Source organism: Eptatretus burgeri, chromosome 8, assembly GCF_056783735.1.
Source record: "Eptatretus burgeri isolate ZD-2024b chromosome 8, Ebu_testis_v1, whole genome shotgun sequence".
NCBI lineage: Eukaryota > Metazoa > Chordata > Myxini > Myxiniformes > Myxinidae > Eptatretus > Eptatretus burgeri.
The window spans coordinates 90,337,135-90,351,314 of NC_140968.1; the positions used below are offsets into that span (position 1 = coordinate 90,337,135).

Consider the following 14,180-nt stretch of genomic DNA (forward strand, 5'->3'; position numbering starts at 1 on the left):
CGCAGAAAGAAGATAAAGAAGAAAGGCAGAAAGAGGAAAGAGAAGAAAGGCAGAAAGAGAAGAAACAAGAAAGGCAGAAAGAAGATAAAGAAGAAAGGCAGAAAGAGGAAAGAGAAGAAAGGCAGAAAGAGGAGAAAAGAGAAAGACAGAAAGAAGATAAAGAAAAAAGGCAGAAAGAGGAAAGAGAAGAAAGGCAGAAAGAGGAAAGAGAAGAAAGGCAGAAAGAGGAAAGAGAAGAAAGGCAGAAAGAGGAAAGAGAAGAAAGGCAGAAAGAGGAAAGAGAAGAAAGGCAGAAAGAGGAAAGAGAAGAAAGGCAGAAAGAGGAAAGAGAAGAAAGGCAGAAAGAGGAAAGATAAGAAAGGCAGAAAGAGGAGAAACGAGAAAGGCAGAAAGAAGATAAAGAAGAAAGGCAGAAAGAGGAAAGAGAAGAAAGGCAGAAAGAGGAAAGAGAAGAAAGGCAGAAAGAGGAAAGAGAAGAAAGGCAGAAAGAGGAGAAACGAGAAAGGCAGAAAGAAGATAAAGAAGAAAGGCAGAAAGAGGAGAAACAAGAAAGGCAGAAAGAGGAGAAAGTCTCATGCCCTCGATGTGTACTCGACTTACCGGATCAGGTGCAGCCGAGCAGAGCTGCGAGTCATGCACCAGCTAATAAGAGCAATTTAGTGCAGCAGAACTTCCTGGCTAACCTGAGTGCGGACTACACTGGACCAATGGAGGAAAAGACAGAACGAGCTGGGTACATTAAAACACAAGCAATTTTTTACAACAAAGCATGGGCAAGGAAAAAAAAAACAGCATGTGGACAATAAAAGGGATTTAATCACAGCAATATGTACAGCAGGGATTTGTGTGGTTCAGCAAAATAAATGCAAATATTAAAAAGAAGACAGTGCAGAGCTAACCTGATACAAACTTCGACAATCTTATCCTAGGCAAACATTACAGGTGCCATTACACACACACACACACACACACACACACACACACACACACACACACACACACACACACACACACACACACACACACACACACACACACACACACACACACACACACACACACATCCGAGGAACTTAGAATAGGTAGAAAGATGAAAGAAAGGATAAGATGTGAACGACCTCTGTGGTACCTGGTGCGGCTGATGGGCCTACGCTTCCCAGTCACTTTGGAGGGGCAAGAGGAAAGAAATCTGGGGGTGTCTATAGTGCATGAGTGAAGAGGTGCAAAATGAGGTGTAATGAAGTGCAAGTGGGTGCAGAGAAGGAAAAATTGATTGGTGCATATCTGTAGTTGCTCTTTTCGCTCTTGTGCATCCACAGCAGACAAGATAGTAAGTTGGAGAGACAAAACATGTAAAGTGGTAGCTTATAATGGCGTGTGAGATAATTATCTGTACATGCAATTACTCAGTGTATTGGTGGTCTGGCGATCCGCCTGCTCAGTGCTCTGCTTCGCCTTTCCCCTCATGCCACTGTTCAGGTCTGGACCCTCTTTGTCCAGCCCTCCACATTGAGAAGCAGCCACCTCACACCCAGAAGATTCTCTGACCCCTCGTTGATGGCCGTGGGAAGGAGACCGACTGCAGCGGACTGTGTGTCGAAGACTGACTGGCGAAGACTGAATGTCTGTGGCAGAGACTGACTGAGGCGGACTGTCTGGCGAACTCTGACTGGCAGACTCTCACTCCAATGGTCCTTGCACAGCTATTTTATAGACGCTGGGCAAAGGAGCCCAAATTCAGATCAAAACGCTCTGTAGGCATTCCCCAGCACCCTCATTGGTGCGCAGATGCTTTCACGAGAAGTAGCCCCACCCCTGGAAGGCCCCAAAGCCGAAGATGGACTCATTCACCCCAGAACTCAGTCAGGCGATGGAGCTCTGAGATTAGCATGGGGTGTGGGTTTTTGGGAGTGCTTTCTGGCCATGAACGTGCACTGGGCACCAAATGATGGTCTATATTTAGCGGAGCGTCAGGGCTATCCAGTCAATGTGGAACGGACCCCAGCACATTCTTGCAATCTGAGCTATACGCCAATATGTTCCGAACTCAAGCATCCACCATGGTGAGTAATGCGTGCCGATGGACAACGAAGCCGGAACACCGGGAAAAAGAAAAAAAATCATAGAATTATCAGACAACATCCGTAAATGAAAATAGAAATGAATGAAAAAAAATGCAGGTGAGCAACCCAAGACAATTTGGAAGCATGGTTTTTCTGCTTCCACAATGTGTAAGCATACCCCACATATAATATATATATATATATATATATATATATATATATATATATATATATATATATATACATATTGTTGTGGTTACCAAATTCGCAAACCACCATTCAGGTCCCTTAGGTGAGATATCTCGGTAAGTATATGTGTAGTTAGGCCCAAACCCGTTGTCTAGTGGGAATACATGTCATTTATGCGTGCTGCGACTCTTCAGGATAGCCGTTTTTCTTTTACTATCTTTATTTTGGACCAACCGCCATTGTTACCACCACCAACCACAACATCAACCACCCACCGCGGCGCCGCTTCACGTCACACCTCGCAACCGTCGCATCGCCACCGTTCTTGCGCCGCTTGTGGGTACCGGTGTTGGACTCGTGCAGGGCGCGCGCCGAACAGCGTGTACAAAACCACGGATTTTCCACTTGAAAAACGGATCAAAAACGACACACGCCCACTTTTGTTCCGTCCAATCGGTGAGCGAGGGGCGATTTGGCCCCGCCTCCAGGGCGTTGGAGGGCGATCGATATATGCAAATTTATGGATCAAAAAGCATTCACGCCCACTTTTTCTCGGGCCAATGGGGAGCGAGGTGAAAGGTCGAAGGCAGGGGGTCAAAGATGAGAGAGCGAAGCCACAGGGCTGATATAAGCGACCACGTTCGTCAGTCAAGTGAATAAGAGTTAAGACTTCGCGGGCGGTGGAGTTGGGAAGAAGAAGAAGCAAGAAGGAGTTGGTCGTCGTCGTGTGCGTTGGAGTCGGAGCGGAGGGGACGGAGCTGTGGAGAGGCGGCGAGGGCAGACGAGGGGGTGCTCGCGTCGTGCCGGGAGCTGCACACCAGGGAGGCCGACGGCGTGACCTGGCCGAGGTGGAGACGCTCGTCGCGGGACTCGAGGCAGAGTGGAAATCCTCTATACCCCGAGCATCAGCAACCCCCTCCTGTTTCCCCCCGCGCTGAGATAGTGCGACCAAGGGGGCCCCTTTCCCACCCCCTACCCACTGTCCGCGAGGCCCGCGGAGTTGAGGCACCATCGCCGCTCCGCGTCTCATCACCAGACGGGTAGGCCCGACCCGGTCTCGGCCTCAGGCCCGCCTCATCTTTGAGGGTTCTTTTTCTTGGTTTTGGGTATGTGTTGTCGGCGCCGTCTGTGAAGTAAAATTGTATAAGTGTTGCCGTGTGCTCGCGTAATCGGTATTAGATCTGCATTGTCGCATTTGCTTTTTGTGTAAAAATTGCATTGTGTTTCTTTTCCTTTTCTATGTGCTTTTGGTGGAATTGAATATGTGTGCTTTCCGTTCATCGCGAATAAATGTGCTTTGTGTTGAACTGTTTCCCGCTTCGCTTCGTCATTTATTTCATTGAATCCTCATCTTGCTTCACGTAAAGGGTTGGTAGTGGGCTGAATACGCCCGATAATTAATCGAACCGTCGAGGTCGACGAATAACACCGCTCGGTTATCCCGATAGTACGGAACGGGTCGCTTAAGTGGCCCGTGTCCGAAGTCGACCTGCGGCGAGGTGCGATCGCCCGGTCTACCCTCCGTGTGGGTACTTAGGTAGGTCGAATTTGGCGAGCAACCCTATCCCACGCGGGGGCTGATTGGCTCCATCGCGGTGAGACCGAAAGGTCCACCCGTGACTGGTTCCCGGCGTTAGTCCGAGAGGGTCACGACTGGATTGTCCGTCCGGTGGGCGACGTGCCGCGATTCGAGTTACGTGGCCGTCAGCACGCCGGCGGGTGCGAATCCGTAACAATATATACACATATACAGAAACATATGAAGACCACAAGGGGAAAACCAGAGATGTCACTTTTTATAAATTTCAGGGTTATTGCAAATGCCAATCGTTGGCAACATAAGGTTTCCTCTCACAATATTACTTTAACAAATAACCAGGGGTGTCACATAATTTATATGGTATAAAGTTTAGCCGTGCAATGAAAAAACAAGTGTTGTCAAAGCTGAACAAGTAGAACCCCAGAGTTGTCAGTACTTTACTCCTGGTTATCTCCCTTTCATTCATGTTAACTGTTCCACCATAATATTCAGAGTTGAGAAACTAAAAAATGAAAGGTTGTAAAACTTTTCAAAGCATAAACTCTGAGCACTACAATAGCGTATTTGGTTAGATCACGGGCTCCGTAGTTGGTGCATATTGTGGTTCAAGCCTGGTCAAACCTTTATTGTGACTTTTATGGGTCCCACGCCGTGGCTTAATGGTTAGCACGTCTGAGTACCCATCCTCATTCGATGTACCCACCGCCCAATCAACCTGCTTAGGTATATGAGGGAGTCACATGTGGTGACTTCGGCTATCGCGGGGGTGGTTTATCCTTGGTTTCTTCCCGGTTTTCCATCCTATTAAGTAGTACGGAGTAAGAAATGGAGAATCCGTCGTCATATAAGCGAAATACCCTTGAGTATGGCGTTGAACACCAATCAAACAAAAAAGCAATGACCGTTTAATGTTGAAAAAAATAATCTGTGATCACCAAAGTCATGTAATGTATGCTAATAACCAACAAGCATGAATTTGCTACACATCCTGGGTTAAAATTGTATGGCAATTATTAAACAAGGGAATAACCAGTGATGTCAGTTTGCAACATTGATTCGTTCTTTGCTCTTCAATTAAATAACACAGAAGCTTGGCAAATGCTACATGCTTAATTTGATCGGCCAATGATCACTCTTCCTTTTACTGGAAAAGAAATCCATATGACAGTTATTAAACAGTCCACCAAAGTCTTGAAACTTTGTCTTTCAGTTTCTTCAAAATTGACTTATCCTGACATCTCTGGTTTTCCCCTTGTGGTCTTCATATATATATATATATATATATATATATATATATATATATATATATATATATATATATATATATATATATATATATATATATATATATATATATATATATATATATATATATATATATACATATATATATATATATATGTACATACACTGTATATCTTCCCCTACTTCCCTTTACAAGGGGTGACATCTGGTGTGGCACCAAGCTTCTGCCCTATCTTGACCACAATACTCCTCCACGTCCCTCTGTCCTCAACCGACTCTCTCCGTTCTCCAACCTCCCCCTACCTTGTGGGAATCTGTCCTTACACAATCCTACTATCTCAGCCAAGGTCTACCTCTTTTCCTCCTACCTTGCTCCCTCAACCTATCTGCTCTCTTTGCCATTCTGTCTGCCCTCATCCGTACCAAGTGTTCAGCCCATCTCAGCTGGCACTTCACCAATCTCCCCGTCAAACTCATCTGCACACCAATCTCCTTCCTCAGTTCATCCATCCTCCTTCAATCCATCCTACTGACCCAGTTGTTCTGGCAAACCTGCAGCCTCTGTTGTTGTCTCTCCATCAGTGCCACCATCTCCAGACCGTAAATGTAGGCCAGCATTACACACATCAGAATCTTCCCTTTCAATTTTCTTGAAATCCTTCTGTCTGCCATTACTCCCTTCACCCTCCTCCACACAATCACACCAACCTGACTCCAACTTCGCACCTCTACCTCAGACTTACCATCCCTGGTCAGTGTTCTTTCGAGATACTCAAACCTATGTCCCTGCCTGATCTCCTTCCCCTCAAACCTGATATTAATTTATTTTCTCTGCTGTTTGACCCACATCACTTCAGTGTTCTCCATACTCATCTTCAGCCGATGCTTCCCAAATGCCTCCTTCCACTCCCCCAGTATTTCCTGCATCTTCCACCCACTCTCCACCACTAGAGCCAGATTGTCTGCATGCAGCATCCTCCCCATATCACCCCTTTAGCTCACCTTCCTGCTTACCAGCTCCATCACCCTGATAAACATGAGTGGTCTGAGAGTGCCTCCCTCCCTCAAACCGATGTTCACGCTGAACTCCTCAGACATCCTAGGACCGACCAAAACTCTTCCCTTCATTCCCTTGTACATCCCTTCCACCAAGCTAACTTCTGTTACCGGCACTCGGATGCATCTCAGTGTCGCCATCACCATCTCACATGGGACAGTGTCGTAGGCCTTCTCCAGGTCCACAAATCCCAATGCAATCTCACTTTGCACCTAAAACCTCTTCACCACCAGCTGTCTCAGTGTGAACATCCAATCCCTCATCCCACTACCCTTTCTAAACCCCTACTGCTCTTCTCCATTCTCCATCTCCACACTCTTCCTTGTCATCCCATCCAGATTCCTCTCCAGCACCTTCATTACATGACATAGGAGCATAATGCCCCTGTATTTCACCCTTCCCCTTCCATATCAGCACAATTAACATTGTCCTCCACTCCTCCGGAATTGAACCCTCTCATACACATAGTATATTCACCAACCTCTTTGTTAAACTGACTCCGACTTTTTCCACTGCAATGATCATCTCTGTACACACATCATCAATGCCTGTCACTCTTCCTCTCTTCAATACCATCTACACGTCCTCCTCTGTGATCTCCACCAACTCCACTTTTCCCTCCACATAATATCGTAGCTCCAGATCACCATTGCTTCCTTCCAAGTTCAACAGCTCTTTTAAATATCCTTCCCACAGCTTCAATAATGCCCCCTCTCTCTGTCACTAGCCTCCTGCCACCATCCTTAATCACCACCCTCCCCCCTTCATGTCCTTACAATCATACCTGTCATGAGCCAATTTACATATCACCTTCCTTCCACCATCCTCTTCCAGCGTGTTGTTCACCTCCTTCTTCCATATCATTCCTCACCTTCTCCACAGCTCACCTTGCTGCTTTCTTCTTCTGCCCACATAGGTGCAGCAACCCCACCTCCGGCTGCCTCCCCTTATCCTTCATCTTATCTATCCTCTTCCAAAATTCCTTTTCACCAACTTCCTTCACTTCCTTCTCCGTCCACCATACTTGGATTTTATCCCTCAACAATGCACCCTTTCCTGATGTCGTTCCACACAATTTTTTTTGCAATTCCCCTTAACGCCTTTCCGTACTTCTTCCACTCCTCATGCAAACCTTCCGCTTCTTCACCAAGTTGCTCATACCTAGCCCTCAACATCTCCTTGTACTCAACGATGACGTTTCCTCGACACTTCCCACACCTAATAATCTTCCGACTCCTGCCCCGAACATCTCTCCTTTACTTCATCTGTCCCACAAACACCACAGGCTTGTGCTAGGTGGTAACATGCTTTCCTGCCACCGCTTTACAATCCTTAACCCTCCACAACTGTCGCTCCTTACCGCTACCAAATCCAATTCTGTTCTATGTTGTCCACTCCGAATGGTAATCTTGTGGCTTTCCCGCTTTTGAAAGAATGAACCAGCTATGGCCGGCTAGCCCATCACTTACCACCAGTTCAACCAGCTCTCGACACTCTCTATTCCTCGTTTTCCAACATCATTTCCTAACGCATTCCTCTTCCCCAAACTCCACCACTTCCACATGCATGTTAAAGTCCCCCACAATACACAGCCTCACATCCAGCTCAACCATACTCATTATATACAGTTTGTAAGAAATGACGAGACCCACAACAGATGGCGATGAATTCACCAGGGCCAGACGTCAGTCCTTTCACTTTGTCTTCCTCGTGGATCCTACGAGCGGACTTCAATTTATTGTGAATATCGGGGCAGAGGTGAGCATTGTGCCGCCGTCTGCCACTGAATGGTAAAAAAAAATCGACATGAATATTCATTATATGCCAACAAGAGTACTATTGCTACTTTTGGAGAATGTCTCCTCCAGCTTGATTTGGGCTTACGCCGCACATTTTCGTGGGTCTTCAGTTTTAGTACGATTGTCGACACCAGATAGTCCATCCTAGGTTCAGATTTTTTGCGTCATTTCAATCTTCTTGTAGATATCAAACATCGCCGTCTATTGGATGCCTCAACACAGCTTAGTGTTCTCACTAAAGCATCCACCTTTTCGTCACTGAATAACATGTCTTGCATCGACACCCACATGCCCTTTTCAGAAAGTACTTTATGATTTCCTGTCCATACATCCATGCATACATACATACATACAAGTAAATGTAATATATACATGAGAGTCCCAATGCTACTCACCCCCCTCAGCCGCTCGACCAGTTTCATCACTTGTTAGTGAATCATGAGCGACAGCGTAGACAGAAACATGTACCTGTATGTACGACTTGTGAATGTTTGCAGCTGTAGAAGAAGCACCTGGGTAGGGTATGAAACAGCAAAGGTCTTATACCTTGTGTAGCTTTTATTGGTTGCCTTATGCAGCTTTCTTTGGCTAAAACAGCATGGAAGTTTATATTATGCACGCACGCACGCACGCACGACCTCAGCTTATATATGTACATTGGATTTTTGGGTGGGAAGCCTTTAAGATGTTCAATATCTATCAGGACCCAGTCACAGTGGCTACTACTTTCCTTGACAGTACTACATATGAACAGGCCTTCTGAAGGGACTGTACTAACCAGATGTGATTTACCATAGTGTGTAAGCAACACCACATAGTGTTGCTGTCATCATTCAAGCTTGGTGTGGTTTTGCTTGTACTCACAATAATGTGCATTTGATATATTTGGGCCCAGGAGTGTTTTCTTATTCGTTGTTTAATTTTTTTGTGATCTTATTTGGAAAGTAGTATTCATTCATAAACCTTGTATATGCTTCCATTAAGCTTCTCCTGAAATGCAGTTTATTGGGAAAGGATTATATTTTGTGTCATGTTTGCTTATTCCCAACATCTCTCCACCTGCAAAGCATCATTGAGCTTCTAATATATTTGCTGGTTACGAGAGCAACAAAGACAGATTGATTGAGCTTGTTACCATAGAAACAAGAGTATAGAGAGGTAGACGGAATTTGTAAAAGGGAGAGTGTGAAAGAAGGTAAAAAGCAAGGTTGTTAATACATTGTTTGCAAAGCAGGACATAGTGCTGAGTGTCCATGTATATAAAATCTCCCTACTCATTATAAATAAATCAGGTGAAAATTGTTTTCGAAATTTGGCTGCCGTTTCATAAATTGAAGTCACCAATGTCATCTCAGAAGCCAAGAATGTGGTGTGTGTGAGTGTGTGTGTGTGTGTGTGTGTGTGTGTGTGTGTGTGTGTGTGTGTGTGTGTGTATATATATCTATATATATATATATATATATATATATATATATATATATATATATATATATATATATATATATATATATATATATATAGTCATGATTATGGGGGTAGATGGAAGAACCTAATAGAGAATAAATAGCATTGTGAAGAGTTGCTTGGTCAGTGGACGAGTAGAAAGCATCTCAATGTAGTCAGAAGGGAATTTGTGAGCTTAAGTGTTACGTGTCACCACACGAGGGGTGGTGTGGTGTTTATTAGCTTAGGGAGTAAGAATAAGTTCCCCAGTACATGATTTCCCTCTGTGATTTTTTCCTTGGTTTTTAAATTTCAAGCCAGGCAATAAAGGTGAGGGGAAGAAAGCCCCGTCCCTGAAACCACAACAAATGGGCAGAAAGCTCCGCTTTTCCCGCCTTTCCAGGAGCAGGCCATGCCCCGGAGGTAGAGGACATAGAGGCCAGGGAGAGAGAGAGAGCACACAGGAGAGGTTGGACATTTGAAGAGAAAGGCAGCTTGTGCATTTTGAGAGGATTATAGTGGCGCATTTTGTAAGGCGAGAGAGCCAGAGAGAGAGAGAGAAAGAGCACAGGAGAGGGTTGTGCATCTTAAGAGGAAGGAGGAGTTGGCTTGGCATTTTGGGAGAGGTGTGATCAGGGTGGAGGCACGAGTTGCATTGTTTGGAGAGGCGAGAATGGAGGTTGAGTGCACACCGAAGAGGACGACGCAGCCATTGAATTCGTGTTGAGGCGTTTTGGCTCACGTGGCAAAGTAAGACGCCGGCCTTTTGCTTCTGGTCGGGTCGATGATTATGAGTGGAGCGCCTGAAGCCACTACACTGGGGCTTTGAGTCTTTGTGTGGAGTGCCGCTCACGGATTGCCTAGTGTGCGTTCCAGTTCCACAACGATCAGCTCTGGGTAAAGTTAAGTAAAGCAATAGTTTGGAGGGAAGGTTTTGCTTTTTATTTTGTTTCCCCGTTATCCGTATTTGAGTCTGTGTGTGAGGCCTTGACTGTCGGATTTATTTATTTCATATTATTATCATTTCCTTTTGAATTATCGTTCTTTGTGAATGTTTTATTTTCCTGAAATGTATTTTTTTAAGAGGCTGTATCTCTGCATCTGTTTCATTCTCTACGCTCCTCCACCATCCGCCATGCCCTTTGAGCACGTGTTAAAATCTCCAAGGATCAATGTGTCTGCCTCTTCTGAAGGAAAGACCGCTCGATCCTCCGGGGGCCGACGGTGTTAACCGCCCATCACCACAAATTGGGTTGGGGGGTTATTCTGGGCGACAAGATATATATGTGTATATACATATATATGTACACACATACATATATATATATATATATATATATATATGTATATATATAATATACATATACATACATACATACATACACACACATCAGATGCACTTCCTGACTTATGGTGAGCATCGCCATAGATTATATCTCGCACAGTAAAACCGCATAATCCACAAAGAACAACTGCCCGTCTGCCACCCAAATGATAGTTCCCGCTAATGCAAATCATTCAACCAGAAGGTACGTGATGTGATCGGCGGGAAAATTGAAACTTGTGGAGTGTGACGAGCACTCCCCCAATCTTGGTGTAGGACTATATCCAATGGAGATCGGGGAAGTGCTCAACACACTCCACATGCTTCGTGTATATATATATATAAATAAATATATATATATATAAATATATATATATATATATATAAATAAATATATATATATATATAAATATATATATATATATATATATAAATAAATATATATATAAATATATATATATATATATATATATATATATATATATATATATATATATATATATATCGTTGTGGTTTCCCGCCCGTCGGCATGCGGGCGACCGCTTCTAGCCAATGGCGGCCGCTCTCGCCCACCGAACGGGCAAACCTAGTCGCAGCTTTCAGAACAACGCTGAAATCCAGTTACGGATGTGTCCCTAATCACACCACAGCCTTGTCAATACTCTACCCGCGCTACAGGGTCCGATCGCCGAATGGTCGATTTACCTAATTAATCGTGCGGGCAGACTACCGAGAGACTGTACCTCAACGGGGCCTGCTTGGAAACGAGCCGCTTAAGCAGCTCGCTCCGTTTTGTGATAAACCGAGCGGGTTATTATCGTGAAGCCCCGTTGGACCCGATTCTCTTATCGGCTATTAAAGAGCCAGCTATATTCCGAACTAAATTATGGCAGTTCAATGAGGGAAAGGACGCAACGAACAGGTGAACATTTAAACCATGACATTTATTTCACACCCGTAAGCAGTCATGCAGTCATGAATGCAACCAATGCACGTATGCAATCATGCAGTCATGTATACAACCAATGCAGGTATGCAATCATGCAGTCATGTATGCAACCAATGCAAGTATGGGACAAAACACGAGCAAGACAAAGAACTACAACCGTCTATTTATTATGCACACACATGCACTAAACAGTTCTACTAAACGGACTTGGCGCAACATCATTCATGCAAAAAAAAACCCCAGAAAAGGCAAGGGGGCAGAACTGGACCTCGTGGGTCTTTATAAGTCACGGAGCTGTGGAGACCGCAAAAGCTCCGAGACCGCGCTGGTTACCTGTCGCCTCCGTGGCGACTCGCTGGGCGCTCCTCGATGTCCCATCCACACGGCAGCTGGCGTGACCGGGGCTCAGCCCAGGCCTCGTCATGTCAACAACGACAACCCAGGCCAAGTCGACAACGCCTCAGAGGAACGAACGGGCCTTTGCTCCTTCAGAGTTGATGCTCTCTTAAGAGCCCGCCCGTTCCTCAGCGTCGTTTGGACTGTCCCGTGGCCGGATCACCTCGGACCATTATGCCGCTGGTTGGCAACTCCTCTCCGGCCTCTCTCCAGCGACCCACTGTTCCGCCCGGCAGGTCGCGCTCCGAGCTCCAGTCTCCTCCGCTCTCTCCAGCTCCTCACCGACTGCAGACTCCAGACTGACCCAGCTCCCAACGCGACTCCACACAACTGCGCGCTTGGCGTCTCTGCGTGCCCTTATATTGGGTCCGTGAGGCGAGGTTTTGATCTCCGATCTCTCACCTCTGACCCCCCGCTGGCTCCACCCCTTTCGATCTTTTGATTTGAATTGTCGTGAAGCTTGGAGAGAGCGGACGTGGGTGAAATCATCAACCCTCGCCCCAACGAAGGCATCCCCGCGTCTGGTGGCAGAGATGTTGTTTGTGGGGAATTTGCCGTGGCTGGCGCAAAGATGGCAGCGCAATGGAGATGAACGTGAGGCGTTGCTTGTTGTGGCATAGGTGGTGAGGGGATGTCGTGGTGGTCGTTGTGGAGATGGTTGATGAGAGCGATGTTGGTGGTGGAGGTGGTTGTTGTGAAGCGGTTGGTCCAAAATAAAGACAGTAAAAGAAAACACGACCTCAAAGATCACAGCCCTGTTACATGAAAAATTCCCGCTAGACGATGGTGGAGAAATCTATCTGAACACAGACTTATTGACATAACTGATCTAAAGGCCCGGTCACACCTTGACGTTTTAGCCAGCGATGGCAACGTGTTAAAATTTATGTAAAATGCTGGCTTACATTGAACTTTTGATGTTTTTTTTTAAAGATTCGGACGTATTCATAGCGACTTGGTCTTATGTATAACGCATTGGTAACTACACAGAACGTTTCGTTGTGTTATAGATAACTTATACCAACGAATGCTGAACCTGTTGTCGGCCTACACAACCGATGCCCAACGATAGTCTAACTTCGGCATAGCGCGTTGCACGCATCGCCGACGATGTCGTGACGTAGCCTATTAAAAGGCTGACACACAACGATTCGAATCATAACTGCCGTAGAAATGGAAGGGTCAAAATCGTGGTCACACCTTGGCGATCTTGCCAGCGTATGCCGACGTAACAAAAAGTGTGTCTAAAACGTTGGGGCACGTCAAATACGGTATGGGTAAGTTTGGTATGCGCGAGTAGAACGCTAAATACGCTATCATATGTCGTAGTAAGTAGAGTACGTCAAGAAATTTTGAACATGTTCAAAATTTTACGACGTACTCGGCGTATGACACACGTTCGCATGCGATGAGGATAAGTTTTACACACGATATGTGGACGCTTACACACGTCCACAAAGGCTACTTATAAGCTACTCATAAGTCGAAACACGTCGCGGTAATGTCTTTTTTACGCGAAACTTATTTCTAACTTATGTTTGACGTGCTTTGAACCAATTCTTTACGTAGTCCCAACACACATCGACGTATGTAGACGTATTCCAATGACGTCTTCCGGTCGACAAAAAAAAAAAATCAACGTGTTTCTAGGTTACAACTGCCATATAAAGACGTGTTCTCAGCGGTTTTGGGAATTGGTATATAAAAATGGTGTTCATAAAAGGGGAACCCAACAGTGTTTTCGAGTGCTTTTTGAGTCGATGTCCATGTCAGCAGTAACAGTATCAGTATCAGTATTACTATTAGTATTAGTATTAGTAGTAGTTTGTTCATGTTGGCAGTAGTAGGTGGGTGTGAGGGGGAGGGTGTGGGTTATGGTGGATCGTCCTTGCGTCCGCGTGTCCACGGGTAGGTTCGTAGGCTGCCACTCAACGATTTAAATGGCTGCATCTCCACTATTGAAAGTAGACGCTTGCGCTCAACAATTGGATTTTTTTACACTCAACGACTTTTAAACGGTACCACTCAGCTAGTTTCATTGTTTACAATGAACGATTTAAATTGCTGTCACTCGCCTTTGTTTTTTTTTTTTTTTTTTTTTTGACGCTGGGGTTTGGAAATTTGAAACGTTTCTTCTGAACGTGTTAAAACGCTCAAACTCGACTATTTTAAATA

The 14,180-nt window shown here is 45.2% G+C and overlaps 1 long non-coding RNA gene across 4 annotated transcripts in view; it reads right to left on the bottom strand.

Annotated features, from left to right (window-relative positions):
* Positions 1-14,180, bottom strand: part of LOC147022253 (uncharacterized) — a 136,375-nt gene that overhangs the window by 23,623 nt on the left and 98,572 nt on the right. Inside the window, exon 5 of one of the 4 annotated variants that reach the window (XR_015061133.1) lies at positions 8,289-8,405. The exons of the other annotated variants lie outside the window; for them this stretch is intronic. This is a non-coding gene — a long non-coding RNA (uncharacterized LOC147022253). The remainder of the gene's footprint in view (positions 1-8,288; positions 8,406-14,180) is intronic. 4 annotated transcript variants of the gene reach the window in all.